This window comes from Pan troglodytes, chromosome 8, assembly GCF_028858775.2.
Source record: "Pan troglodytes isolate AG18354 chromosome 8, NHGRI_mPanTro3-v2.0_pri, whole genome shotgun sequence".
In the NCBI taxonomy this organism is placed as follows: Eukaryota; Metazoa; Chordata; class Mammalia; order Primates; family Hominidae; genus Pan; species Pan troglodytes.
The window spans coordinates 44,663,263-44,689,030 of record NC_072406.2 but is presented as its reverse complement, the minus strand read 5'-3'; the positions used below and the strand labels follow the sequence as shown (position 1 = coordinate 44,689,030).

General features: G+C 44.9%; 2 long non-coding RNA genes across 2 annotated transcripts; one reads left to right on the top strand and one right to left on the bottom strand.

Annotated features, from left to right (window-relative positions):
- Window positions 1-1,025: 1,025 nt before the first annotated feature.
- LOC134807154 (uncharacterized) lies at window positions 1,026-8,325 on the bottom strand. The gene is made up of 3 exons (XR_010146846.1): window positions 7,307-8,325; window positions 4,278-4,441; window positions 1,026-2,004 (listed from the first exon to the last, which is right to left on the bottom strand). It is a non-coding gene; the product is annotated as an uncharacterized LOC134807154 (long non-coding RNA).
- LOC736682 (uncharacterized) lies at window positions 2,927-11,519 on the top strand. Its single transcript, XR_008537765.2, has 3 exons — window positions 2,927-3,222; window positions 8,221-8,456; window positions 9,834-11,519. It is a non-coding gene; the product is annotated as an uncharacterized LOC736682 (long non-coding RNA).
- Window positions 11,520-25,768: the final 14,249 nt, after the last annotated feature.

The window sequence follows — 25,768 nt, the reverse complement described above, 5'->3', positions numbered from 1 at the left end:
TTATCAAATATTTATTGTATACTTTTCTTAAAGCAAAAACATGAACAAAGTAAAAGTCTTTGTCTTTTGGCAAAAGTCTAGTAAATTATGAGTCCACTAATAATAGTTTTATTCAGGGAAAGGGAAAGCGTGATAATGAGAGAACTGACTCTGACAAAAACTAATTTTAAGTTCTAATCTATTATTCAATTGAATTTATATAAGAATGCAAAATATGAGTTTCTTATTTTTTATGGTTACATAAAGGATTTTTTTCTTTTTCAAGTGATATGTTGTGGTATATATGACATCTAAAGGAGTTTTCTTGAATTCTCTATCCACAGTACCATGTTTCTGGAAGAATAATTTTATCTTTGTAGCCACTTTGGATCATTTCAATTTGATTTCAATATAATTTTTGCTTACAGATTGAGGATAAGGATTAGACATGTAATAGAATACTATTTTGTAGACCAATTAACTGTTTCTACTCTAGAAGGGGATCATCTGTTTTAAGTGAACAAAAAAGAATTTCCATCCAATAATTAAAAAGTTTTTTTATTCTTTGGGGTCTGAGGAGAGAAAATTTTAAATAGACTACTTTAGCTTTTTTTTCACCTCTGGAAATAGAGGAAGTTGTCTTTTATAAACCTCTGGCTGGCTAGGTTAAACATGTAGGGCCTAGAAGAAGATGGTTTCTGCTATAGCCTTGCTTAGGGTGGGGAAAGGATTTTGAGCAGTGGATCTGTCACTGTCTGTAAGAAGGGATGAAGGATAATACCATCTGCTTGGACTTTTTGACAGAAAGCCAAGGATAAGTAAATGTTGCAGACCTGAGGTCCTATCTTCTGATGGACTCACAGAAGCTAGTGGGGATAGTGGGCCTGGAATTCCAACCTCAGGACCCAGGACTCTGCTGCATTTTGCAGCTGGAGTGGGAGTTGGCAGAACTCAATTTCTTTGCTGAGAGCAAGTAGCAGTTCAGACAAGAAAAAGGACCTGGATTTCCTCAAGTCTGTAGCAGAGTCAGCTTTTTCTGGATTAAATTGATCCCCTTTCTCCCCATTCCCTACCTCCACATGGCCTTCAGGCAGGCATGGTTGCTGATCTTCCTTACCCTCCTCAACCCCTCTACCCTGTGGACCTAGGGTCACTTGGGTATTATATTATACATAAACCTAATAGACAGCCAGCACAGGAGCCTGCACCAATTTAGAGCTCACAGTCATAGCATGACCATATGTCCCAGTTTGCCTGGGACAGTCACCATCTACACCTGTCGTTCTGGCATCGTTATTAATAGCTCTCCTTTTCACTCTCATCAGTGTCCAGGTTTAGACAATAAATTATATGGTTACTCTAACTTTTCATCTGAGACAAGGCACATTCTTTGGTTTATACTGACACCTGTAGGCATACAAAATGGCTTGGGAGAAATGGAAAAGTGGAAGGCTCTCCCCTTCCTCAGTCTCCGGGATTGCCTCTAGACTCTACTGAGAACCCCAATTATTTGGTGCGATTCTAGAAAGGGGCAATGGAGGGGGAAGATTTCTCCTTGAGGCTGCTACACACTCTGCCACCATAAATGTCCAGGGTTCTACAAACACTTAATACTCCAGAAAGGATGTTTTGACCACTCCTGTTGGTGACAGGAGTCACCATCAGTTCCAGGTCAAACTATGAGACCCCATGGCTGCGTGAGCTTTGTAGATGTTCTCTGGATGGGAGATACAGCCATGCATGGCCCGCCCTTGGGGATCAGCAGTTGTCTGCAAAATGCAGGAAAAGCATCGTGTGGACGACATAGGACTACGAGCCAGGGGATTTTCACAGCTGGAGAGGCTTGCAAGGAGGCTCGAGCTGGTCAGTTTCAAGGTTTCTGGGCCTGCGTGTTGGAAATTAGGTCACCCTTAGTCTGCCTTGACAAAGAAGACACAGGACATTGGAGGGTGATGTGAGATGCAGTACACGAGGGTCTTACCCTCTCATCTCCCCCGGGTTCCATCACGACACCTGGACTCCAATCTGAACATCAGAAACAATACAAAGCACTTTTAAAAAATTAAATTCAGAGGTCGGGACAGCTTGGGCAGGACTAATTTGTGTGCTTGGCTGTCACAGTGATGGATTTGAGACAGATTAACCCTTGGGCTCCTGGGCCCAGCAGCCTGGGATTGGGCGGGGGGCACATTTTCCCTGCATGAAATTACCTTTGTGTAGGGCCCTCTGTCCCAGCAGATGCTGCTCCCTTCTGTTCCCTCACACCCCTGGGCCAACTGTTGTAAACCCCAGAAGAGTGAAAAGAAGCAATTGCCAAGATAAGAAAGCAGGCTTGCAACTGTGTTTGTCCTACTCCGAGTCATTCGGGGTAGGAAAGGGAAACACAGGATGTCTGACTTCCAGGTATTCTTGTAGGTTTTTACGGGCGCTTTTGTTTTTGTCTTTTCTTATTCTTATATTTTTTAAAGACAGCCCTGTGTGGTGAAGTCTCTAGTAAGATAGAAACCTAGGGCTTCACCAGTTCCCTCTGAAAAGGGTTTGAACTGGATTCTCTCAGACTCCCTGTGAGAAAATCCCAGCCATGCCCCCTGACCCTTGTCTTGGGGCTGTGGGGGCTGGGCTGGCTGCCTTCTGGCTGACACTCTCGGAGCAAGCAGACCATAATGAGTCAATTCTCTGCTGTCTGCTATTTAAAACAACGGGTTCCTTCCTGTTTCCTACGCGCTGACTGAGGCGTCTTCTGTGTTAGAAAAAAAAAAAGAAACTCAGGAATAAAGTGCCTCCTCTCACAATGAATGGGCTACACATTTCGGCCCGCAGTGACACAAAAGCTCCTAACTGTTTCATCTGTACAGATGGCTCTCATTTGGTGTTGGTGGCATGACTCTGTGACGTAATTTCCCAAATACTTGGTCCATTTAACTGGGGGAGGGTAAAAACCTCCTCTAAGCCAAGTTAGAATCCTCCAAGAAATAGAATTGCTCTTAGCCCTGAGTGTGAAATTTTTGCAGAAGTCCCTGAATTGCAGATGTTCCCTCCAAGAGGGAAGGAGGGAGAGTGCGCAATCTCCCTGGTCTGAAGTGAGAACGGCCTATGCTCTCACTCTTTGTCCCCCTCCCCAGGGCAATCCAGTTACCCACTGGGAGTGAGCTACCCCCTAACCCCGCATGACCCTGTTCCCCGGGAGGGGCAGCCTGGGGAGTGACAGGCATGACCTCGATGGTGGGCCACGGGCCTCCTCAGGTGAGTCTTGACCTAACTTTGGCTCTTTCTCTATTTCTCAAACTAAGTGGGAGGGATGTGCAGAGGGAAGCCAGGTTCCCTTGGTTATGCAACACTTGAGTTGCAAATTTCAGTAGCAATATAGGAGGCAAAGCAGTTCTGGCTTTCTTAGCGACACCACCCAGCTTCCGGGTCCAGAGGGACACTAAGATGATTATCTCTCTGTGTGCACAGCTCGGTGACGCTGGGGGCCCAGGCTTCCTGGGGGAGACAGACCAGCCTTAAGAATGCTCAGGAATTGCTGGGACGTTGGTTCATTCACTCATGCAGCAAATGTACTGGTCCCTGGCACCAGCTGCAGATGCAGAAGATGAGCACGTCATGGCTCCCTCCTGCAAGAGTTGTCAGTTTTTGGATGGTGGGAATGTAAGAGACGCATCAGGGAAGCAGGTTTCATGGAGGAGGTGCTGTTGGGCCAGTCCTGAAGAGAAGGGCCAGGACTATGTTAGGCTGAAAGGGAGGACGACATTCCCAACAGAGGGAATAATAGGAGGAAAAGCACAGAAGACATATACATGTGGTATGTTTAATAAATGTAACAAGCATCAGCGTCATGTCTCAAGTGCAAATGTTGGCACTCTGTCAGGGACTGCACGTGTGAATAACTAGATGGGCGTGGCCAGAGTATGGTGTGTATGTATGTGTGTGTGTGTGTGTACATGTGTGTGTATGCGTGTAGCAGGAGGCCTGTGAAGGGGTATAGGACCAGAGGCTTGAAAAGACATGCTAGAATCAGACTGAGAAAAGTCTGTTAGCAAAAGGAAGCCCAAAAAGAAGCTTTAAAAAGCTCAAGATCTACAAGAGTTGGTTGGTTAGAATGAGATAATCAGGCTTGTATCTTCAAGTGCTCATCCTGGATAACATCTGGGGAAGGGGTTGGGAGGGTGCAGTGGGCAGGAGGCTAAGGACTAAGTAGGAGTAGTGGAGATGGGGACACCCCCTTCGTGTTTGGGGGTGGCATGGGGAAGGGGAGGAGGCCCCCGCTGAAGTGGCAGGAACGATATTGGAGCACTTACTGAGGTGCTGAACTTTGGAGCAGCTCATCCAGGGAAAGAAAGTGAGTTCATTGTTGTGAATTTGGGCTTCCAGAGGGACAGCAGGACCAAGTCCATATTGCAGGGCTGTCAGGCTTTGCAAACCCACGGATAGGCATGTAGAACCCCTGAGACAGGGAAACATCCTGCATGAACGAGAGGAAGGCCAGGAAGGAAGCGGAGATGGAAGAGATCAGTGCCTAGGGCCCAGCAGGAAAACAGGTGGCCAACCAGAGAGCTGGAATGGGGAGCAGAGGGATGGGGAAGCCTGGGGTCTGCAGCAGTGAGAGGTGGGCACAGAGCCAGCCTGGGGGGTGAATGGCACAGGACACTAGAGAGGCAGGACAGGCCTCACGACTATTGCCACACATTCCTTCTGCCTCTTGGCTTGGGTTTGGAGAGACAAGACTCAAGAGCTGGTGGAGGTTGGCAGTGTGGAAGGCAGAGGCTTGGAGACCAAATTGGGATGAGGAGAGAGACATGGGTTCCCTGACACCCTCACCCAAACTCAAACCCCAAGGCCAGCTCCACAGCCCATGCCTGAGCTTCAGCTCCTGAATTCAGGAGGAATTAATGTTCTCAATGCCAATATGGAGTGCCCCCAGGTACCAGCTGAGGCCGTTCTAGGGCAGCTTTGTCAGAGATGCCTACATTTTCTTGGTACCATTCCCATAAGAATGTTGGGCACTTCCTGCTGTGACCCTCTCAAAGCACAGGGCTTTCCTTTTTTCAGTAGGTTTTGACTTAAAGCCAAGGAAATCCTCGTCGAAAGGCCCTCTTGACCACTTCCTGGCCACAGGACCTTGAGCAACTCAATAACCTTCTCCAAGCCTCTTGGAGTTGCTGTGAGTGAGTGAGCTAACATCCATGGCACTCCACACTGCCCCAGTCCACATGACCCCATGAGGGCAGGCATTGTCCTTGGTTTCATTCTGTCATGTGACCAATGGTTACAACAGTGTCTGACACATAGGAAATGCTTCGAAACATATCTGATGAACAAATGAATGAATGGAGCATCCTTTCATTCACGAAATTACCTTTGTGTGGGGCCCTCTGCCCCAGCAGATACCTAGTATTCTTCTGGCACTCAGGAAAAGTGGAATAAATGTGCATTTCCTTTCTTCCTTATTTTTTTTCAGCCCCGTTTGCTTCCCTTTACCCCACACCTTTCTGTCATCTTGGTTTCATTTTTACTGCCTTCCTCCTCACCCTTCCCAACTCACCTCTCATTGTCTCTCACTCTCACTTTTATAAAAAGTGGAGCAAACAGTGGCTTGGTCACACTCTTAGTATTCTCTCACAAACACTTTTTATTCTTTATATGACCAGTCTGAGACTTTTCCAAATATTTCTTTTCTGCTTCCCTTTTAATAATAAATTTCATCTTTACATCATTTATCTTCTCTTGAATTTTACTATATGCAATTCAAAGAAGCCACACAGCACCGTGAATGCTTTGCTGCTTAGATATTTCTTCCACTAGATATCGTAGTTCATTGCCTTTAAGTTCTGCCTTTGTATTAGTCTGTTCTCACACTGCTATAAAAAAATACCTGAGACTGGGTAATTTACAAAGAAAATAGGTTGAAATGGCTCACAGTTCTGCAGGCTGTACAGGAAGCATGGCTGGGGAGGCCTCAGGAAACTTAAAATCATGGCAGAAGGTGAAGGGGAAACAAGCACCTTCTTCACATGGCAGAGCAGGAGAGAGAGTAAAGTGTGAAGTGCTACACACTTTTAAACAACCAGATCTTGTGAGATCTTGGCTTGGGTTTGTCTATCCAAACCCAAGCCAAGAGGCAGAAGGAATGTGTGGCAATAGTCGTGAGGCCTGTCCTGCCTCTCTAGTGTCCTGTGCCATTCACCCCCCAGGCTGGCTCTGTGCCCACCTCTCACTGCTGCAGACCATAGGCTCCCCTTCCCACTGCTCCCCATTCCAGCTCTCTGGTTGGCCACTTGTTTTCCTGCTGGGCCCTAGGCACTGATCTCTTCCAGAGAACAACCAGATCTTCTGATCACTATCAGAAGAACAACAAGGGAGAAATCTGCCTCCATAATCCCAATCACCTCCCACCGGGTCCCTCCTTCAACATTGGGAATTATAATTTGACAGAGATTTGCATGGGGACACAGAGCCAAACCATATCAATCCACCCCTGGCCCCTCCCAAATCTCATGTCCCTTTTACATTTCAAAACATAATAAAGCCTTTCCAATAGTCCCCCAAAGTCTTAACTTGTTCCAGCATTAACTCAAAAGTTGATGTTCAAAGTCTCATCAGAGACAAGGCAAGTCCTTTCTGCCTATGAGCCTGTTAAATTAAAAACAAGTTAGTTACTTCCAAGATACAATGGAGGAACAGGCGTTGGGTAAATGCCCCCAACCCAAAAGGAAGAAATTGGCCAAAACAAAGGGACTACAGGCCCCTTGCAAGTCCAAAACCCAGCAGGGTAGTCATTACATCTTAAAGCTCCAAAATAATCTCCTTTAACTCTGTGTCTCACATCCAGGTCACACTGATGCAAGGGGTGGGATTGCTAGGTCTTAGGCAGCTTTACCCCTGTGGCTCTGCAGGGTATGGCACTCCACACTGCCCCAGTCCACATGACCCCATGTGCTTTCACAGCTGCTTTCACAGGCTGGCATTGAGTGTCTGTGGCTTTTCCAGGCACATGGTGCAAGCTGTTGGTGGATCTACCATTCTGGGATCTGGAGGACAGTGGCCCTTTTCTTACAGCTCCACTAGGCAGTACGCCAATGGGGACTCCATGTGAGGGATCCAACCCCACATTTCCCCTCTGCACTGCCCTAGTAGAAGTTCTCCACGAGGGCCCTGCTTCTGCAGCAGACTTCTGCCTGCACATCCAGGCATTTCTTTACGTCCTCTGAAATCTAGGCAGAAGCTCCCAAACCCCAACTCTTGCCTCTGTGTACCCACAGGCCCAACACCACATGAAAGCCACCAAGACTTGGGGCTTTTACCCTCTGAAGCAGTGGCCCAAGCTTACCTTGGATCCTTTTAGCCATGGCTGGAGCTGGAGTGGCTGGGATGCAGGGCATCATGTCTCAAGGCTGCACAGAGAAGTAGGGTCCTGGGCCTGGCCCATAAAACCATTTTTCCCTCCTAGGCCTCCAGGCCTGTGATGGGAGGGGCTGCCGCTAAGGTCTCTGAAATGCCCTGGAGGCATTTTCCCCTTTGTCTTGGCTATTAACATTCGGCTCTTCTTTACTTATGCAAATTTCTACAGCCTTGGATTCCTCCTCAGAACATAGGTTTTTCTTTACTATTGCATGTTTAGGCTGAAAATTTTTTAAACGTTTATGCTCTGCTTCCCTTTTAAATATAAGTTCTAGTTTCAGGTCACTTCTTTGTTTATGCAAACAAATGTAGGCTGTTAGAGGCAGCCAGGCCATATCCTGAATACTTTGCTGCTTAGAAATTTCTTCTGCCAGATACCCTAAATCATCTCTCTCAAGTTCAAAGTTCCACAAATCTTTAGAGCAGGGGCACAATGCCTGCCAGTCTCTTTGCTAAAGGATAGCAAAGAGACCTTTGCTAAAGGTAGCAAGGTCACTACCTTTACTCCAGTTCCTAATAAGTTCCTCTGTCTGAGACCACTTCAGCCTGGATTTCACTGTTCATGTCATTTTCAGCATCTTGGTCACAATCATTCAACAAGTCTCTAGGAAGTTCCAAACTTTCCCTCATCTTCCTATCTTCCTCTGAGCCCTCCAAACTGTTCCAACCTCTGTCCGTTTCCCAGTTCCAAAGTCACTTCCACATTTTCAGGTATCTTTATATCAATGCCCCACTTCTCTGGTATCAATTTTCTGTATTAGTCTATTCTCACACTGCTATAAAGAACTACCTGAGACTGGGTAATTTATAAAGAAAAGAGGTTTAATCAACCCATTTTCACAGGCTGTACAGGAGGCATGGCTGGGGAGACCTGGGGAAACTTAGAACCATGGCAGAGGGTGAAGAGGAAGCAAGCACCTTCTTCACATGGTGGAGTGGGAGAGAAAGAGTGAAAGGGGAAGTGCTACATACTTTTAAACAACCAGATCTCATGAGAACTCACTCACTATCATGAGAACAGCAAGGGGGAAGTCCGCCTCCATGATCTAATCACCTCCCACCAGGTCCCTCACAACCAGGTAGGTAATCTTTAAGAAGTTTTAGTCTTTCTCTGCATCTATTCTCTTGTTTTGAGCCCTCGCCAGAATAATCATTAATGCATTCAAAGCATTACAGGCTTTTTCCAGCAGTCACTTCAAAACAGTTCCAGCATCTACCCATTACCCAGTTCCAAAGCTGCTTCCACTCTGGTCTTCTCAAGGACTCATCTGGAGAGCCAGTGATTGCTGAAAGATGAGGTTTTCTTTATGCTGGGCAAGGAAAGCCCCGAACAGTGACAGGCTCTTTAGAGAGGAAATCCTCCTGGCCCTCCTGCCTCCCAGGCCCTCCGGAGTGCTGTCTGGCCTTGCAGCTCTCCAAGACTGTCCCTTCAGCTCTGGCTAGAGAACTCTCCATCCTTGGGGCCATGGGATCCCCAAAGCCATGGTTTCTCATGGCTGGGAGGAGAGAGAGAGAACGTGGCTCAGGGAGGCTGGCAGGGCTCTGTGTGTGGGACCCCACCCAGGCAGGGCAGAAGAGGAAGGCAGTTCTAGAGCCTCTGCATCAAAGATTACAGGCTTCTTGCCATATCTCCAATCACTGTTCCCCTTGTTATACCTCCAGGCTGCAGTTGGCACATGAACCCATGGGCCATCAGTTGCTTTTGTTTTTAAGATCCAAATATCGTATTTATGACTAATAAAACTGAGTGGAGAATTACTAATAAAACTGACCTTAGATCTGCAGCCCAGAGGGCATTCAAATAATCTCCATTCCCTCCTTTAATTGAACTTGTCCCCCAAAACATCAAACCCGCCCTCTTATTCTTCAACCATAGGGTACAATTAGTTTTTACACAAGCACCCCACACAATGGGGAGACCCGAGAGAGAGTAGGGGAGTGTTTATAAGGTTTATTGAGGGGATTAGGGGACCAGAATAGAGGGGAGGAAACAATTCTGCCGGTGGAAATCCTTTATCTACTTAAAAAAAACTCACCACACACAAAGACCACAAACAAAACCCCCTGTAAGAATTTTGTTTTGAAAGCTGTTCCCTGCCCCAGGTCAAAAAGAAGGAAAGAAGGGATCCGGGCTTTGCGGGACACGGCTCTCCCACCGTGGCGCCCACTCGCTGGTTCCCTGTCTTTTCCCTCCAGGAAGTTCAGGTGCCTCAGCCTGGGCCTCATTTGAGCTTTTAAATAATAAACAGTTGTTATCCTTGCCCTCATTCGTTACATTTTTTAAAAAGCAAAATAAGCTAAACAAAGCAGAGAAGTATGCACCTAAAAACCTTTCTTCGACAGCCGGAGAAGCAAGGAAGGAAAGGCCGCCTACCATTTATTTTTTATAAACATCATACTAAATAACACGGATTTCAACTTATGGCTATAAATAACATGCGATGTTTTCACTGCAGATTTCCCCAGGCCCTAAAGCTATTTCAGTGGAACCTGCAGCCACCCGTCCTCCCATCGCTGCTCGAGGTCCCGCGTTACCTACGCCTCATTGTTTCTAGAAGTTGCATTTCTGTATGTTGCTCAGAATTGGTTTGCATGCCGGACCCTTGCTTTCCTGTTTTTGCCTCCTCCCACCCTGGGCCACCCCATCCCATCCTCGTGATCGTTGGGACGCCCCCTCGCCTGCCCAGCAAGGACACTTGATGGAGAGGCTGCCGGGTTATGGCTTCCTTCCTCAGCTGGCTCGCAGGCCCGTGGCCCCACAGATGTTCTCCCTGGGTTTGTTTTGATAGCCCGTTTTAAAAACAGTTCATATCCACCAACTGTTCAGATAATAGTATTCCAAGTGGCAAGCAACTGTGATTATTTTTGTCGCTGTTTACCCTGACAAGCACAGCTCAGCTGGAAAATATGGGGCCGGGGGGAATTCCCCTTCCTTGCTCTTCTAATTGTTGCCCATATTTGCCATAAGGAAGTTGCATTTTTGACTTTCTCTCACATTGAGCCCCATGTTCCCTGGGAAGGAGAGAAGAAGGGGAGAGAAATCAGATGGAGAAAATGCAGTATGGGGCCTATTGGAATCGATAACCCTCCTTCCAAGTCAGACTGTTTCACTATCAACACTAAGAAGAGTTTTTGTGCACAAGTGTGTGGTGACATAAAGAAAGCCTTGCTTGGGGTAGAGCTGGTACTTTGAACTGGCTCTCTCTCCAACATCTCAGACATCCCAGGCCTAAAATCGAACTTCTCGTTTGCCTATCCAGTTGCAGAAACACCTCTGGTCTCCCGTAAAAGTGCAAAAGACCCCCACTCCTTCCCCAGGTTCCCAGAACAGGCCGGCTGGTCCCTCTGACTGTTCCACTCCTCTGACCTCCAAAGTCAGTTATTTGTCAAGCATGGCTGATTTTCCCGGGACTTTAAAAAATTCTCTTGCACCTATCCCTTCTTTTCCAGCCACACCACCTGCCCCCTCGACAGTTGGCCCATTCCCTGTCCCCTTTACTGCAGCGGTAATTTCAACCACATCCTGGCCTTCCATCCCTCTCCTCCCATTTCACCCTCATACCATGGCTAGGCCCAGCTTCCGAAAGCTTGACCCTGTTGTCACTTACCTGCTCAAAAATGCTTAGCAACTTCCCACTGTGTGCAGCCTTTGTCTGGCTTTCCAGGCCCTCCATGCCCTGGTCCCTGCCTGATCTCTCTGCTTCCCCATTCGGATCCCTCCCATGGTGTGCCCAAGCTCAGGATTTCTTGAACCCACCTGTGCTTTCCAGCAGGGCTGCCACGTGGCTGATTCCCTGGCTGCCCTTCCCTTCGCTATTACCTGAATGTGCTTCCTAGAGGTGAATATGGTTCAGCCTGTATGACCAAATGGCCCCCAGGCCTTTGAACATGCTGCTTCCTCATTCTGAAGTGCCCTCCTCTCCCAGCTCCACCTGTCAAAATCACACTATTCTTCAAATGCCACTTCTTCCATGAAGCCATTGATGGTGATTCTTGCTGGAAAGGGCGGCTCTTGATCATGAAAATCTGAAAGACATTATATTGGAAGTGTTTATAATTTTCTTTGTATTTAGATGTCAGATTTTCTTACATAAAACCCAAACCTCCTTAAGAATAAAGGCTGTGAATTACTTTCCTGCATATAATCTGCTGTGCCTAGCAGTCGATTTTTGTTGGAGGAATGAAAGAATGAATGATTTATTTTGGGCTTGGGCGTGTACATTTCACCGATGACCCCTGGGTGCATTTAAATTTAGCACACCTGTCAGATCTCTCCTCATCCTTATTTGTTACTCTGTGCTGCCAAGTTAGGTGGAGGATAGGGTAGGAACCTGGGGATGTTTTCTTCATTATCTACAGTCACATAATCACGAATCACAGATTCTCAGATATGAGCAAGTCCATCAGATACTGACGGCCCAGTGTTTTGCAAATGATTGCTCAGAGCTCTGAGTCCCAGGACATGGGGGGTGTGCAGCAGAGGGAGGCTGTGGGAGAGGGAGCTTTGGGATTTTGCTCCTGCTCCAACCAGATCAGGTCTGCTTGTGTCTGTTTCACATTTTGAGGTCTGGTGGAATTTATCTTTACCAGAGGCCAAAAAGAATTTTTATGAAAAACAAAACCAAACCATAGATATAGTCCAAGTTGATAAAAATCCAAAACTTAAGAAAATGCCTGTCTAAACCTATCTGGAGGGATCTTAAAGAAAGTACATTCAACAGCTTGTAATCTATAGCAATCACCCGCACCATCACAGGATGGCCCCACAAAACAATCGTCAGACGCAAGACGTCCATAAGAGTCCAGGAAAGAGCTGGAGGAGACGAGTCACGCCAGGTTTTAGCTCCAGTTACGCCAGGAACAAGTTGTGCAATGCAGCAAGTCCTTTTTCCTCTCTAGACTCAGCATCTCATTTAAAAGCATGGCCCTAGCAGCCTAGGCTGGGTGGCTCAGTGGTTATTAAGGGCACAGGGAGACCTGAGTGGCACCAGCACAGCCCAGGGAGCCACTGGGAGAGGAGAGGTGCCCAGCAGTGACACAGCCAGCAAGTGTCTGCACAGGGAAGAAGCACCGAGAGCTGGTCATTCTGCTCTTAGCCTGAACTTGGTGATCTCAGAGGCCCGGCCCAGCTCTAACATCTGTGACTCAGCTGGCAGCCGCGTGGACCCCGTTGCTGGGGGAAATGCTGTGTGCACATTTATTCTGGGTTTGGATATTTAAAGAGCCGGGTGTGTTGAGGGACATTTCGGAAGTGCTTGGGGAGGGAGGGGACTGCAGACTGGGCTTTTCTTTAAACACTTATAGATATCCTGTCTTGATCTCTCGGTCCACAAAGAGTAATTTTCTTTCCCTAAGAAAGTGACGTGGGTCTTGCCCATTGTGTCCGCCTCACTGGCTCCCGGCTGCGCAGCCCAGCAGGAAGCAGGTGGCCTGAGGTGAAACACATGCCCAGCCCGGCTCAGGCCACTTCTGGGTTCCTGTCCAAGGGCAGCCTTGCTCCCCACAGGGAAAACTTGGCAGGCCCCCTAGACTGCTGGGCACCTGGGGCACAGGGCTGACCCTCCACCTGGGAGGAGAAGAATGGAGCTCTCTCTGAGCCCCCAGGGGTCCTGGCAAAGGTGGCAGCCGTGGACCCTGGGGACACGGGGCAGCCTGGGCTTCCTCTTCCGCACTTGCTGTTTTCACTGGCTCAGGAAGCTCTGACTGCAAGCTGGGACTTTGTTTCCAAATCCCTGCGTCATTTTTACTATTTGAATTGCCACTTTGGGCTGCTTTTAGGGAGGTGGCTCTTTTGTTGCTTTCCTCACTCAGGATGTTGTTTCCAGTAGATTTCCTCACAGACTCCGTCTGCTGCCTTTGTTTTCCCTTCTGGGCACAAACAGAGAAATCTTCCAGAATGGAGACTGCATCAGTGAATCGGACCTGCCGTGCTGTGAGCCAGCACAGTTTAATTTTTCTCTTATGACATTTATTGTTTTTATTTCTGCTTTCAGAGGTCATTGTGTCTACATGCTCATTATAGCACATTTGAAAAATATGGGAAACACATATAGGTGATATAGGAGGAAAATGAATATCACCCATAGGCTCAGTAGCCAGAGATCTACCTAGAATTCCGGTGATAATTTTTGTTTTGTTTTGTTTTGTTTTAAATTGGGCTCATACTGCACACATTGCTAAGGAACCTGCTGCTTACACCCAACCCTGTATCCTTAACACTGTCCCATGCTCTTTTATTTTTTGCAGACACAGTTTTTTGTTTTTGTTTTTTTTTGTTTTTTGTTTCGTTTTTGTTTGTTTGACAGAGTCTCACTCTGCTGCCCAGGGTGGAGTGCAGTGGCCTGATCTCTGCTCACTGCAACCTCCGCCCCCCAGGTTCAAGCAATTCTCCTGCCTCAGGCTCCCAAGTAGCTGGGATTACAGGTGCACAGCACCACACTTGGCTAATTTTTGTATTTTTGGTAGAAGATGGGGTTTCACCATGTTGGCCAGGCTGGTCTCGAACTCCTGACCTCAAGTGATCCTCCTGCCTCAGCCTCCCAAAGTGCTGGGATTACAGGTGTGAGCCACCGTGCCAGGCCGCAGACACAGTTTTTAAGTCCCTACAGCTCTCCTTTGGCCTTGCCACCAACAATGCTGTGTCAAAGACGTTAGCCGGTGTGAAGGAGGAACGAGGACAGGAAAACAGAGTATGTCACACAATCCATATCTACATACAAAGCCCAGATGGGTGAAGTTGTGGGTGGCTTTTCTTTTCTTTCTTCTCTTCTAGAGTGTGCACATTTTTCTGTCACAAACACAGGAGAAGAGACAGAATAATGTGGTGATCGGAAGCGCAGGCTTGGGCAACCTGCCATATGTGTGCAACCCTGCCACTAACCAAATGAGGTGCTTAATGGCAGTGTGCCTCAGTTTATCTCTAAAGTGTGAAGAATAATGCTACCTGCCTCACGTGTCAGTTTTGAAGATGCAGGTGAAGTCCAGTAAATACCCAGTACTCAGTGACGGTTATGGCTTTATATGAACATTGTGATCATAAAAAGTCTGGGCGGGCACAGTGGCTCATGCCTGTAATACCAACACTTTGGGGGCCAAGGTGGATGGATTACCTGATGTCAGGAGTTCGAGACCAGGCTGGCCAACATGATGAAACCTCGTCTACTAAAAATACAAAAATTTAGCCAGGCACGGTGGCTGGTGCCTGTAATCCCAGCTACTCAGGAGGCTGAGGTAGAAGAATCACTTGAACCCAGGAGGCAGCGGTTGCAGTGAGCTGAGATCGTGCCACTGCACTCCAGGCTGGGCAACAAGAGTGAAATTCCATCTCAAAAAATAAAAATAAAACAAAATAAAAATAAATAAATAAAACACTAAAAGTCCCTGCTATGGGCTGAATTTGGTCCCTACAAATACATCTGTTGAAGTTCAACCCTCAGCACCTCAGAATGTGACTGTTTTGGAGACAGCATCCTTACAATGGTAATTACGTTAAAATGAGGTCATTGGGGTGGGCCCTAACCCAATATTGCTGTGTCATAACAAGAAGATGCAGAGACATCAGGGATGCGCTTGCACAGGGGAAAGGCCATGTGAGGACACAGCAAGAAGGCGGCTGCCTCCCAGCCAAGGAGACAGGCCCCAGGAGAAACCAAACCTGCCCACAGGTTGATCTTGGACTTTCAGCTTCCAGAACGGTGGGAAAACAGACTTTCATTGGGTAAGCCACCCAGTCTGTGGTACTTTGTTATGGAAGCCCCAGCAAAACAATGCAGTTCCTTAACAAGAACTTCAGTGTCATAGTTGCTCATCTAAGTGCAGTGCAGAGGCAGCTGGTATACCCTAGGCAAGTGGAAAACAGCTCGACTGCGGGCCCGGCAGTTCCTGCCCACCAGCCTCCCCTCAAGGCGAGCTCGCCTTTGCAGGGTACCCGGTGGCTGCAGGATGTCCTCTGGCCGCGCAGAGCCCCCAGGTTCTTGCTTCGCCAGGTCTGTCTCTTCCAGGCAACAGGGTCTTTCTTGGCTTCATTTGGAGGGCAAGTGCTTCCTCCTCCTTCAGGAACCTTGGCTAGCCATTTCCAATACAATACGTGTGTCTGCACTTGAATGAAGTGGTTTTCCACCCTCCAAAGACCAGTGGGAGAGTTTTCATGCATGGTCCATTTGAATCACTGACATGATGTGCTCTGAGCATGGCATAGAAAGGGGGCCGCTGGAGGATGTATGTGCAATGCTTCCTCAGATTATGAAAGCACAGCCAGCCTTCCGTTGGAAGCACAGGACAAGTGTTTGCTGGGTAAGGATATTTTCCATCTTTGCAAACTGTGGGCCAGCTCTTTCTCCTTGGCTAGGTAGATAACCAATGCACCTTGTCTGCTAAGTCAGCCTCTCTTCATCCCTATTTTCTCAGTAGACAGCCTTATAAATCTGGCTAATAACTCCCATTTCATTTCCCCAAACTCCATTAGAGGGAAATTATAATGAAGCTCAAATACTCACCAGGTTATTCATGGGAAGGACCTTTGGCTTTTTAAAAATGCATTTTAGATGGCTGGATTAATCTAGTGGCACATTACAATGCAGCCCTGCTGAAGTTTGCAGGAGATTCCTGGCACCCGGCATTGTGCACTGCACAATGCCGCCAAGAAGCGTGAATTATCTTTACAGGAAGAGGCAGGAATTAATATGTCAGATGGAAAAGACCCACTGGCAGCACCTGATGAAAACCCAGGACTCTGCTCCCTGTCAAGGTTCTGCAAGGTTGGAGTCATAATCACACAACTCACAAGCAAACGCCCTGAGCAGGCTCCTCTCTGCAAAGGGCATAAGGGCAGAACAGCAGAGAAGTGACACACTACCCTCTCCATCTGGCCCTGCTCACCCACAAGCGTTGGAACAGGAATATTTGTAGCCTTGGAAAGAGGCACTTACCAAGATGCTTAATTGATGATAGGCACATTGAGAAAAAAATGCTGATTTCATTCCTTTTATTACCTCTCTGGCACAGCAAGTTAATTAAAAAGAAAGTACGATTGCAGCTTTGTATTCATTAACCAGGTTGATTTGTAATGTAAATATATGCATTTGTATGGTGCATACATCAAAGTAAGAATAATAACAATAATGATAGTATCTATCACTAAATGAGCTCCAGATCCCAGGGAAGGAGTGATCGGCAGATTACTTACAACCCTTCCAACAACCCTGGTCAAAGGGTTATAAATAATGTTGGCCTTACTGGGGCCAACATTATTACATTTATTTTATTGATGGAGAAACTGAGGCTCAGAGTAGTTAAGGAGTTTGCCTGAGGTCACACAGCTAATGTGTGGTGTGCTGGGATTCGGTCTACGTGAGGAAATAATACATTTGTGGCAGAGTGAACTGAAACTTCTTTCTGCACACTCCCGCCCCAATCCCACCATCTGCCTCAACCTAATCCTCAATGTGGTCATGAGAAAAGCCCCGTGCAGTGGAGAGAAGCCAGATTGACTGCCACTATTCACTGTTGTGTAAAATGAGGAAGCTCTGGAAGTCACTGGAACAGGAAGGAGCATAGGAGCACGGGAATGGCAAGGACAGTGTGGTTATTTTGCAAAAAAATAGCTCCTTCATATTAATATGAAGAACACACTTTTCTCGTACAGATTAAGTGGGTTGATTTTTGGAAGGGCAATACTCCTTCCGGTGGTGGATTGTGTTTGGTTTCACATACCTCAGGAGAAAACCAATCACACTTGAAGTGAAAGACCAGCTCCATTTCCCCTCCTTCCCATTCTAACTTTGTTACTCCTTTATTCCTCCAGAGGAGCAAAGAGAAGCTTGGTGGAAGAGAAAGCCACTAGTATTCAGCGAGAAGATCACTCAAATCCTTCACCAACATGCTCAGTGAAGAATGCATTCAAAAAATTAGATTTTTTTTTCTTCCTGGCAACAAAATCTTGCCAAAATAAGTACCAAAATAAGTGTTCCAATGGTTTTATTTGGGGAAAGCCAACGCTTTCCCCAAAAAGACTTTTTCTTGTTTCTCATTTGGCTGCTACAAATAAAGCTGCAATGAACATACATGTACACATCTTTGCACGGAAGTAGCTTTCTTTTCTCTTAAGTAAATGTAGGTGTATTTCATTTTATTGTACTTTGCTTTCTTGTGTTTCTCAGATGTTATTTATTTATTTTGCAAATTGAAGATTTGTGGCAATCCTGTGTAGAACAAGTCTATCTGTACCATTTTTCCAGCAGCATGTGCTCACTTTGCATCTCTGTGCCACATTTGGCTAATTACGGAATACTTTAAACTTTCTAATTACTATTATATTTGTTATGGTGATCTGTGATCAGCGATCTTTAGTGTTACTACTATAATTGTTTTGTGGTTTCATGAATGGCACCCGTATAAGGTGGTGAACTTAATTGATAACGCGTTCTGACTGCTCCACTTACCAGCTGTTCCCCCATCCCTCTCTTTCTTCTAAGGCCTCTCTATTCCCTGAGACAAAACATTATTGAAATTAGGCCAATTAATAACCCTACAATGGCCCCTAAGTGTTCAAGTGGAAGGGAGAGCTACACATTGTATTAATCCATTCTCACATTGCTATAAAGAACTATCTGAGACTAGGTAATTTATAAAGAAAGAAGGTTTAATTGACTCACAGTTCTGCAGGTTATACAGGAAGCATGGCTAGGGAGGCCTCAGGAAACTTACAATCACTGTGGAAGGTGAAAGGAAAGCAGGCACATCTTCACATATGGACCAGGAGCAGCAGGGAGTTGCTACACATTCTTAAACTAGCAGTTCTTGGGAGAACCCTATCACAAACAGCACTAGAGGTAGGGTACTAAACCATTAGAAACTGCCCCCATGATCCAATCACCTCCCATTAAGCCTCAATGTCAACACTGGGGAATATAATTTGATGTGAGATTTGGGCAGGGACACAGACCCAAACCATATCATTCTGCTCTGGCCCCTCCCAAATCTCATGTCCTTCTCACATTTCAAAATATAATCATAACTTCCCAATAGTCTCCCAAAATCTTAGCTAGTGTTAACTCAAAAGTCCACAGCCCAAAGTCTCATCTGAGACAAGGCTAGTCCCTTCTGCCTATGAGCCTATAAAAACAAAGCAAGTTAGTTACTTCCAACATACAATGGGGGTATAGACATTGGGTAAATACTCTCATTCCCAAAGGGAGAAATTGGCCAAAACAAACGGGCTACAGGCTCCATGCAAGCCGAAACCCAGCAAGGCAGTCATTAAATCTTAAAGCTCCACAATAATCTCCTTTGACTCCATGTCTCACATCCAGCCCACACTGATGCAAGGGGTGGGCTCCTAAGGCCTTGGTCACACATCTCTTGCTTTAAATCAAAAGCTAGAAATAATTAAGGTTAGTGAGGAAGCCATGTCAAAAGCTGAGATAGTCTGAAAGCTAGGCTTCTTGCACCAAACAGCCAAGTTATGAATGCAAAGGAAAAGTTCTTGAAGGAAATTGAAACTGTTACTCCAGTGAACACACAAGTGATAAGAAACAGAAACAGCCTTATTGCTGATATGGAGAAAGCTTGAGTGGTTTGGATAGAATGGATAGAAGTTCAAACAAGCTAAAACATTCCCTTAAGCCAAAGCTTAATACAGAAAAAGGCCTTACTCTCTCCAATTCTGTGAAGGCTGAGAAAGGTGAAGAAAAAGAAAAAGTTTGAAGCTAGAAGTGGTTGGTTCATGAGGTTTAAGGAAAGAACCATGTCCGTAACATAAAAGTGCAAGGTGAAGTAGCAAGCACTGATGGAGAAGCTGCAGCAAGTTATCCAGAAGATCTAGCTAAGAAAATTTGAAGATAGATACAATAAACATCAGATTTTTTTTTTTTTTTGAGATGGATTCTTGCTCAGTCGCCCAGGCTGGAGTGCAATGGCGCAATCTTGGCTCACTGCAAGCTCCGCCTCCCAGGTTCACGCCATTCTCCTGCCTCAGCCTCCCAAGTAGCTGGGACTACAGGCACCTGCCACCATGCCCGGCTAATTTTTTGTATTTTCAGTAGAGATGGGGTTTCACCGTGTTAGCCAGGATGGTTTTGATCTCCCGACCTCATGATCCACCCGCCTCGGCCTCCCAAAGTGCTGGGATTACAGGCCTGAGCCACCGTGCCTGGCCAGATTTTTTTGTTTTTTTTTGAGACACAGTCTCACTTTGTCACCTGGGCTGGAATGCAGTGGTGCAATTAAAGCTCACTGCAACCTCCAGCTCCTGGGTTCAAGTGATTCTTTTACCTTGGCCCCCTGAGCAGCTGGGACTACAGGTGCCCACCACCATGCCCAGCTAATTTTTGTATTTTTAGTGGAGACAAGGTTTTGCTGTTTTCTAGGCTGGTCTCAAACTTTTGAGCTCAAGCAATCTGCCTCCCTTGGCTTCCCAAAGTGCTGGGTTTATAGGCATGAGTCACGGTGCCTGCCCCAGATGTTTGAATAGAGATGAAAACAGTATTCTATTGGAAGAAGATGCCATCTAGGACTTTCATAGTACAGAGGAGAAGCCAATGCCTGGCTTCAAAGCTTCAAAGGACAGGCTGACTCTCTTGTTAGGGGCTGGTGCAACTGGTGACTGGAAGTTGAAGCCAATGCTCATTGGCCATTCAAAAATCCTAGGGCCCTAAAGAATTATGCCAAATCTACTATGCCTGTGCTCTAAAAATGGGACAAAAGAGCCTGGATGACAGAATATCTGTTTACAGCATAGTTTACTGAATCTGTTAAGCCCACCACTTAGACCTATTTCTCAGAAAAAAATACTTTTTTCAAAGTATTTGCTGCTCATTGACAATGCACCTGGTCACCCAAGAGCTCTGATAGAGATTAATGTTGTTTTCATGACTATAACACTACGTTCATTCTGCAGCCCATGGATCAAAGAGTAATTTCAACTTTCAAGTCTTACTATTTGAGAACTACATTTTGTAAGGCTATGGCTGTCATAGATAGTGATTTTTCTGATGGATCTGAGCAAAGTAAATTGAAAACCTTCTGGAAAGGACTCACGATCCTAGATGCTATTATAAACATTTGTGAGTCACAGGAGGAGGTCAAAGTATCAACACCAACAGACGATTGGAAGAAGTTGATTCCAACTCTCATGGATGGCTTTGAAGGGTTCAAGACTTCAGTGGAGGAAGAGACTGCAGATGTGGTGGAAGTAACAATGGCACAGAATAAGAAGTGGAGCCTGAAGGTGTGACTGAATTGCTGCAATCTGATGGCAAAACTTGCATAGATGAGGAATTATTTCCTATCAGTGAGCAAAGAAAGTGGTTTCTTGAGATGGAGTCTACTCCTGGTGAAGATGCTATGGATATTGTTGTAATGACACCAAAGCATTTTGAATATTCCATAAACCTAGTTGATAAAGCAGTGGCAGAGCTCAAGAGAATTGACTCCAAATTTTAAAGAAGTTTCACTGTAGGTAAAATGCTATCAAACAGCATCACATACTACAAAGAAGTCTTTTATGAAAGGAAGTCAGTTGATGTGACCATCTTCACTGTTGTCTTTATTATTTTCAGAAATTGCCACACCCACCCCAACCTTCAGCAACCACCACCCTAATCAGTCAGTAGCCTTCAACATTGAGTCAAAACCCTCTGCCAACAAAAATAACTGAGTTGACAGTTATTTGCTTTCAGCATTTGGGAAACGTTGTGCCATTTCCTTCTGGCATCCATGATTTCTCATGAGAAATCTGCTGTCATTTGAATTGTTTTTTTCCCTATAGGTAAGGTATTGTTTCTCTCTCTCTGTTTTCAAGATTTTTTCTTTGTCTTTAGTTTTTAGAAGTGTGACTCTGATATGTGTCAGCATAAATTTATTTGAGCCTATCCTTATTGGGGTTTGTTCAGCTTCTTGAACCCATAAGTTCATGTATTTTGTTAAATTTTGAAAATTTTCAGCCGTATTTCCTTTAATGCATTTTCATCCCTCCTCTTCTCATTTCGGGACTCTGAAAGCATGAGTGTTAGATCTTTCACCACAATTCTATAGCTTCCTAAAGCTCTGCTCTTTTTTTAATGTCTATTTTCTATCTCTTGTTCAGATTGGATAATTTCTATTGTTTTATCTTCAAGTTTATTTATCCTTTCCTTTGTTCTCCCTGTTCTATTCCTGGGCCCATTCTCTAGAGTTTTAAAATTTTGATCATATTTTTTTCAGTTCTAAAATTTTCATGTTGTGCTCCTTTACATTTTCTATTTATTGGTTGAGATTTTCTTTTTATAAGCCTGTTTGTCATTGTTCATTGAAACATTTTTATAATGGCTGCTTTAAATTCCTTGTCAGCCGGGTGCGGTGGCTCATGCCTGTAATCCCAGCACTTTGGGAGGCCGAGGCAGGCGGATCACGAGGTCAGGAGATCAAGACCATCCTGGCTAACATGGTGAAACCCCATCTCTACTAAAAAACACAAAAAATTAGTTGGGCATGGTGACAGGTGCCTGTAGTCCCAGCTACTCGGGAGGCTGAGGCAGGAGAATGGCGTGAATCCGGGAGGCGGAGCTTGCAGTGAGTCAAGATTGCACCACTGCACTCCAGCCTTCGTGACAGAGCCAGACTCTGTCTCAAAAAAAAAAAAAAAAAAAAAAAAAAATTCCTTGTCAGGAATTTGAGACTCTGTCTCAAAACAAACAAACAAACAAACAAACAAACAAAAAATTCTAATATCTGCATCATCTTGGTATTGGTGTTTATTGAATGTCTTTTCTCACTTATTTTGCAATTTCTTTGGTTCTTGGTGTGGTGAATGATTTCTGTTTGTATCCTGAACCTGTGTATTGCTATGGACTATGGATTTTATTTAGATGTTCTCTTTTAGCAAGCTTCCACTGACTCCACAGGGTCCAGGGTAAGGCAGGCCTCTGTACCACTGGACGGTGATGATAATTGTGGTTTCTCATTCACCTTTCTCTGTCACTAGTGGAGAGGAGAAAGAGGTACCTTGTTAGCCCTGGGTGGAGGCAGAAGTCCAGGATCCTCATGTAGTCTCCATTAGTACTCGGGTGGTGAGATTATAACTGCTGGGTAGCTATGCAAGTTCCAGATCCTCTGTCAGTCTTCTTTGACATCACTCTGGTAGGCAGTAGAGGGAAAGGTGCCTCATTACAGCCTAGCAAAGTGGAAACCTAGCTCCCCATTCTGTGTTTGCTGGTGGGGGTGTCAGTGCAACTGCATTTTTTTTTTTCTCGATGTTTGGCTAGGGGTGAGATTGTTATTGTCTAAAAACTTTCCATCTTGCTAGGTTACCCTTTATCTTTGCTAGGGAAAGCAGGTTTTTCTTAGAGGCTTTTTTTTTCTTTTTAACTGATCCCATTGGTGTTTTCAGATTGCTGGCCTTTATCACCACCTTGTCTGAGATATATGAGGCAAAAAGGGAAACACAGGGGGACTTACTTGCCATGTCATTTTTGGGTCCTGAGATCTCTAGCTGGTCTGCCTTCTGTAGACCTTTCAGAGTCCTTGTGTGTGTGCATGTTTGTGTGCATATATATATATATAAAAAAATGTGTATATATATAATGTATATATTTATATATATAATGTATATATATTTATATATACATGTATATATAAATATATACATATTTATATATACATGTATATATAAATATGTATATATTTATATATACATGTATATATAAATATATACATATTTATATATACATGTATATATAAATATATACATATTTATATAAATATGTATATATATAACATATATATGTGTATATATACATTCTAGGATTTTAATCTATACTTCACAGGAGAAACAGAGAGAAGTGCACCTACTTCACCTATTCCACCTTAGTCTAGAGACCTAATCTTTTCAGAAAAGAAAGTTTGAGGAGAAATTTTACTTAAGAAAAATCTTAGCAGTCCTCTGCCCAACTATAGTTTCAGGATAGTTTGTATTGCTGCTTTGGAACCATTCCCCAGCATTTCCACTCAATGTCCAGGCATCTTTTGGAGAAGACCTGGGGAAGTGCAGAACATGATTGAAAAATGCAGAAGGAGGTGGGATCATGTGGGGTACCCAGGCCACCATGTCTATCCCTAGTGACATGGCCAACCCTTTACAGAAATGGCCTGAGCTTGTTACTTTGAATGGTGCAGTACTCAAAGATAAACCAGGAAGTTACTGACACCTAAGAAAGATCCTGGTTTTTTATTCAGAATCTGATAGGCTTTCCTTTCATTGTTCACCAATAGCTCTTGCCAAAGCTTGTCAAGAGACCTTGCCATGCTTTGCTCTCTCAAGGTCCACCTAGAGTCAGTGTTTTACTTCTACCACTGTGTCCCTCATCCTCTCTAAGAACCCTCAATCCCAAAAGTACAAGAGAGAATGATTAGCCTCTAGCTGCTGTCTGTGTCCCAGCAGCAGCTTGGTGGATAGAATACCAAGATGGGAGTGGAGACTGTGCAAAGCAATGAGGTCTTAACCTCAGACTTACATCACACACTTGACCCACTCAGTATGTTCCAGACTGCTCAGCCATTTTGTGTACTAGTTTTTGTTTTAAGGGACTTTGTGTCACTTGAAAACAAGCCCTCTTTCTAAAAGTGAAAATTTGCCACTGTGTGAGATTTTCAAAAATACTGCATCCTACTGACCTTGAAATTTTTTCCAGAAGCAAAGTTACAGCATTGTTGCTGGAATGTATGCTATTCTCCAAGGAAACTCATTTATTTGGGGTATCACTTCTAAAGGGACGGCTTGTCACACAAAACTAAACAAAAACAGTCATCTTTCTTTAGGCGTAATCTCTCCCCTCTACCTTCAGTGGATCAAGTGGGCACCAAGGGCCTCCTGTATTCCTATGACTTCCTAATATTGTGTGCCCAAGATGGAGGTGCTGATGCTAGCAAAACATTGGCTCTAGCCCTGGAAGAATTTGTTAAGGACTCTGTGACCAATTTCCTCTATCCATAGGGTCCCATCTCTTCTTAGTATTAAAATTAATTACCAAGCACACACAGGCTAATTTAGCAAGAAGTACAGCATTACTGCCAATAATATATATTTTTTGGCAACCCTTCAATTGTTCATTCAAAAAACGTAAACTGAGCACTTATTTTGTGCTAGGCACTGTTCTAGGTACTGAAGATACAGCACTGAACCAACCAAACAAAACACCACCTTTATGTTGGCTGACATTCTACTGCAAGAGACATACAACAAATGGATAAATATTATGTTAAAAAGTGCTCTGGGGACAAATAAAGTAGAGAAAGGGAATAGAAAATGTCTGTGGATGGGGTTGGGAGCCTCAATAGTATGGCCATGGAAGGCTGCATTGAGAAGGTGATATCTGAGCAAAGACTTGAAGTAGGTGGGGAGTAAGACATCTGGGCTCCATGGCAGGGACAACCCAGACAGTGGTGATGGCCCTACTGAGTGGGAGTCTGCCTATTCTCTTCAAAGGGCATCAAGAAGGCAGTGTGGTCGGATGGGATGAACAGGGAAATGAGGATAGAGAAGGGTGGTGGGCAGATCATATAGGGCCTTGTCAATTAGTAAAGGCCTTTGGTTTTCACTCTGAGTGAGAAGGGGGACACTGGAAAGTTGTGGCAGAGAAGCAATGTGATCTAACTTAGATTTTTGGCAGGATACCTTTAGAAGGACAAAGGTAAGAGAAGAATGCCTACTAGGAGGCTAATATGGTGGTCTATGGGAGAGAGAACAGTGGTTTGAGAAAGGGTGGTGGTGAGGGTCATGAGAAGTAGGTCAATGTTGGAGATATTTTGAAATAAAAGCCAGAGGATTTGCTGTTGGTATGAATTTGATGTGGACAGTCTGTCACATTAGGTTTACCTCATCCCCTCAAACTTTCCAAGTACGCCAGTGGGTTATTTATTCTTATACTAGAAAACTGGACAGAAGAAAGAAAACTGAAGATCTTACGGATCCAATGTTAGCCTGAGGTTTTCAGCTACTGTGTCTTCTGCCATTGTTGAAAGCTGGTCTGAAAACTTGCTTTAAAAATGTTTTTCACAATGGCCCACTGTAAGAAATACATTTCTATATTGCAACCCAGTGTGCTTGGTCCCACAAACACATCATCATCACAAAATTTTACAGAAAATCATTCATCTTACTAAATGCTTCATGATGCTTTCCTTTCTCTTCCATTTTACTTCATTAAGGCAATGCTGGTCACTGCCCTCTAAATTAATTTCACAATCCACCAATGACCTCAATCTATGGTTTAAAAATCCCTGGACTCTGTAACACCTTTGGTGAAGCAGATCTTTGCACTGGCCTGGTGATGCTGTTGATATGATTCTTGGGCTGTCAAGGTCACAGTTCTTTAATACTATGCTCATTGTGGTGTGTATGTTGGAGAGTCCATAGATC